Source organism: Danio aesculapii, chromosome 18 (assembly GCF_903798145.1).
Source record: "Danio aesculapii chromosome 18, fDanAes4.1, whole genome shotgun sequence".
Taxonomy (NCBI): Eukaryota; Metazoa; Chordata; class Actinopteri; order Cypriniformes; family Danionidae; genus Danio; species Danio aesculapii.
In genome coordinates, this window is record NC_079452.1 from 33,785,641 (window position 1) to 33,790,539 (window position 4,899).

General features: G+C 40.5%; 1 protein-coding gene across 2 annotated transcripts in view; it reads right to left on the reverse strand.

Annotated features, from left to right (window-relative positions):
- Positions 1-498, reverse strand: part of bbs10 (Bardet-Biedl syndrome 10) — a 10,242-nt gene extending 9,744 nt beyond the window's left edge. The window contains exon 1 of one of the 2 annotated variants that reach the window (XM_056478720.1): positions 448-498. The gene's annotated coding sequence lies outside the window, so the exon portion shown is untranslated. The other variant, XM_056478721.1, reaches the window with a different exon arrangement.
- Between the last annotated feature and the right edge of the window lie 4,401 nt (positions 499-4,899).

The window sequence follows — 4,899 nt, forward strand, 5'->3', positions numbered from 1 at the left end:
TAACACTATCAGATAAACATCCCTCAGTGTTCGGTGTCAACAATGTCGAAAATCGCCTGTTACAGTATACTTGAGGAGACAGTTGGTCCCCACAATGTAGCATGAACAAGAACACAAGTAAACTACTATGGTACACGCCAAATCCCATATTATGCCACTACCAATATATTACAACTATTACGACATTACTAAAGTGAGTCAAAAAGCACATTTACGTCAACATTTAACAAGGAAAAGGCTAAATAACACTTACTGTCTTACGCTGTAACTAACGTTAACTTGTCTGCGTGTAACTAAAGCTCGTTAAGTTTTGAAAGGCTGACATTGGTCACGCTGCAGTTACATCGCTGGATATACAGAAATTAACTTCGAAAATGTTAAATTAAGTCTGAAAATATATAAGCGAATATTTTTAAATGTGTTAAATGATGCTACTATGACAAAAACCTCCAAATCTGTTGAACATTCTTAAGCTTCAGCCAGTCTCCAGGCGACGCTCTTCTTCTGTGGTGTTTTTCTGTGAGAACAGATGATACGGACATCTACCGGACATACAGCGGAAGTGCATAGGAGCAGTTCACTTGCAAAAACTAATAAACATCGATTTTATCCTTTTTCAGAAATCGTTTTTTTAATCGAACTCTTCAGTACTTTACAGTAGTGTAAAAACATGATTTCTGAAAACTACTAAAAAGTTCCGGTTTTAGTTTACATATAAGCCTATCGTCTTTTGCTATTGTACTTTTCAGTGCACATGATATCTCAAAATGACTCAAATGGAGTTATGTTTTTGCTAATGCACTCGTCGTGTATAAAAGTAACTAAACTACACAACTAAACAATAATAACAATACTCTGCATTTTCTCATATATCTCTAGAAACGGGGGTGACACGGTAGCTCAGTGGTTAGCACTGTCACCTCACAGCAAGAAGGTCGCTGGTTTGAGTCCCGGCTGAGTCAGTTGGCATTTCTGTGTGAAGTTTGCATGTTCTTTCTGTGTCAGCATGGGTTTCCTCTGGGTGCTCTGGTTTCCCCCACAGCCCAAAGACATGCACTATAGGTAAATTGAATCAACTAAATTAGCCGCAGTGTAAAACATATGCTGGAATGGTTGGCAGTTCATTGTGCTGTGGCGAACCCTGATAAATAAAAGATGGCACTTGGGCAATTCGCTCCTGTTTGCCTGATCTGGGCCACAATTAAGCTATAGCAATACCACATATCAGCCAGAATTCAATCAAATGAACCAGAATTGACCCTATTCTGGGCCACAATTTGCTTTTATTCTGGCCCAGATCTGGCCTACAATTACATCCGCACCACCTCCGCCGCTGAGACTGCAGCTCTGCACAAGATGTTTGGCCAGCGGAGAAATTAAAATGGTCGTGCCCAACTGAGTCTGGTTTCTCTCAAGGTTTTTTTTCTTCACTTCCGCCATTAGTGAAGTTTTTTTTTCCCTCTCCGCTGTCGCCACTGGCTTGCATGGTTCGGGATCTGTAGAGCTGCGCATCGTTGGTTTTGCTCTTCAGTGTATGGACTCTCAGTAGTGATTTTTAAACCACACTGAACTGAGCTAAACTGAACTGAACTTAAACACTACAAACTGAACTACACTGTTCCTATTTACTATGACCTTTTATGTGAAGCTGCTTTGACACAATCTACATTGTATAAGCGCTATACAAATAAAGGTGAATTGAACATACTGAATGCAATGATGGCTCTAGGGCGGTCCGCTCCTGTTTGTCAGATCTGGGCCACAAATAAGCCAAAGCAATACCACATATTAGCCAGAATTCAACCAAATGAACCAGAACCGACCCTATTCTGGGCCACAATTTGCTTTAATTCTGGCCCAGATCTGGCCTACACCATATACTTGCTGGGGACGTTGTTGATTTTGTCACTTTTAGTATCCTGTTTGTGATGTTTGTGATTTTTTTTATTTTGTTAATTGTCACCGTTGTTGAGGTTCATACGCTGATTATTGATGTCTCTGTGAGCAGAAGTTAACCCGTAGAATTTTTTTATCTTATAAACCTTCATAATTCTGTGGCATGTGCAAGAATGTTATTACGCTACTTTTAATAATGGATTAAACATTGATTAACATCAGGGAATTATATTATTTCATCACAGATTGTGCATCACTTAATTTATTGTTTTTTTACTTGGCTTGTTTGCTGTAATGAATAAACTTTTTAAGCAAAGTTCTTAAAAGTTAAAGCGGCCCAAAAGCAAATTTATTTTATAAGGTTCAGGGCTATGAGCCCAACTAAAGCAAACACTTTTCTCCATGATGGTTTCTTTAGTCTATGTGGTCCACATATGTTTTAAGATAACTGGGCCACATTTGCCATATCTTCTATAAGCTGCTTTAGGCTCAAATCTACATTAGCCAGAATTTACTGTGCCAAATATTCGCCAAAAGTGGCCCACATAACTGGGCCACATTGTCCATATCTTCTCTGGGCCACTATAGGCTAACGGTTGCATTAGCCAGAGCCTACTGTGCCAAATATTTGCCAAAAGTGGCCCACATATGTCTTAAGATAAATGGGCCACATTTGCACCTACACATGTGAGCCACTTTAGGTTTAGACCCAGATTACCCTTAAATGACTATGCCACATTTTTGCCAACTGTGGCCCACATTTGTCCTCCATCATTTGGGCTAAATTTACCATTTTCCACATGGGCCACTTTAGGTTTACCTTCAGATTACATTTTGCCATAAGTGCCAAATCTTCGCCTTAAATGGCCCATATATGAATTTGAATCTTTGGCCCCCTTTTGCCACTGTACAGGTGGGCCACTTCAGGCTCACATTCATTTTGTCTGGGCCGAAGGAATACCACCAGTGCCGCATAACTGCCTAAAGTGGCCCACATTCGTATGCTATCTGGGTTTATTCATCAGGGGTCACCACAGCGGAATGAACCTTCAACCATTTCAGCATATTTTTTACGCAGCAGATGCCCTTCTGGCCGCAACCCAGTACTGGGAAACACCCATAAACACTCACATTTACACGAACAGTACGGTCAATTTAGTTTATTCAATTCACCAATAGAGTATGTCTTTGGACTGTGGGGGAAACCGGAGCACCGGGAGGAAACCCACGCCAACTCGGGGAGAACATGCAAGCTCCACGCTGAAATGCCAACTGGCCCAGCTGGGGCTTGAACCAGCAACCTTCTTGCTGTGAGGTAACAGTGCTAACCACTGAGCCACCGTGTCGCAAAATCATGTAATCATCATACCATATTATTTTACAATATATACACACACAATCATACAAATGACTGGAGAATGTTTTATGAAAAATATTGTGAACTTTGCCAGCAATTTCTGTAAATCATTTTTTATGATTGTGTGTGTAAATATATTGTGAAATAATTTAGTATGTTCTCTGAAAATTGCGGATAAACTTTTCATAAATATTGTAAATTTTACCAGATTTTCTACTAATTTTTTTTTTACCAAATCTATTTTAGTGTGAAAAACATATCTCAAAATGACTAAAATGAAGTTATGTTTTAGCTTTTAAGCTCTTCATGTATAAAAAGTAACTAAACTACATAATAACAAAATACCAATAATAATACATGGGGAGAACATGCAAACTTTACACAGAAATGCCAACTGACCAAGCTGAGGCTCGAACCAGCGACCTTTTTGCTGTGAGGTGACAACGCTACCCACTGCACCACCATGCCACCCTTTTTTATTTTTATTAATATTGGTTTTATTAATTCATATTGTTGTTAATTTTATTATTTGAACTACTGCTGCTGTTATAAAATATCTAGTTATTTGTTTCTGTATTGCTTTAATGTATAAAAAAGTAAGTAATGTGTATTTATATAGCGCATTTATCATGTATGGCCATGTATGGCTTCACAATCATGAGGGGGGTCTCTCCACACCACCAACCGTTTGCAGCTCCACTTGGATGAGGAGATGGCAGCCACAGTATTTTTAATGACCACAGAGAGTAAGGGCGTACTCACACTATGTACAGTTGCCTTGAACCGGGCCAAAGCACGCTTGTCCCCCCTCCCGTCTCCCCCTACGGCCCGCACTCACATTACATTCGGGCCTGGGCACGCTTACGTCATCGATGATTCGCTCGCTGGTCAGAAGCGCTCTCGCTCAGCACAGTGGAGACTTCTTTAGTTATATCGTCGTTTAAAAGTCATTTGATATGTCAAATATTTCACCGAACAGATCAGCCACTTTTGACGCTCATAAACAATCAAAAAGTCCTCGTGCTGCAGATATTAGGAGGTTTGCTGAAGCTGCGGAGCTTTCGTGCAGTGAGGGGTTTGCGTTCTTTGAACAGTAAGAACGATTAATAAACGCATATGAAACAGTCCCTTAAAAGTCACGTCTCGCTTTCAGTTTCGGGCTTTGGCGCATTTTGCACTCACACACAAGCGCACCACGCCCAAGTGAACCGGGCTCTGGCACACCTCTTCCAACCGGGCCAGGGCCGGCCAAGTGAACCCTGCCTGAGCCCGATTCAGAGCACTCACACTTTTCAAACGATCAGGGAAACGGGCCAGGGCACGGTTCGGATAGCATAGTGTGAGTAGGCCCTAAGGAGCGTCCTCTTCACTTTACTGGGGTATTAAGACTCATTAAGACTTTTCCCATGTCTCCCATCCAGGTACAGACCAGGCTCAGTCCCGCTTAGCTTCAGTGAGCAAATCGGGCTGCAGGCGGATATGGCTGTATTTAAAACACACACAATATGTTCAAAAAGAAAAAAAAAATGGATTAAATAGATTTTTTATTTTTGCTTTCATCTGTTAGTATTGTTATTTCTTTCATTACTGAAAGTCTAGTTATTTTTATGTAAATTACTTTGATGTATAAAAGTAAAGTACTTAAA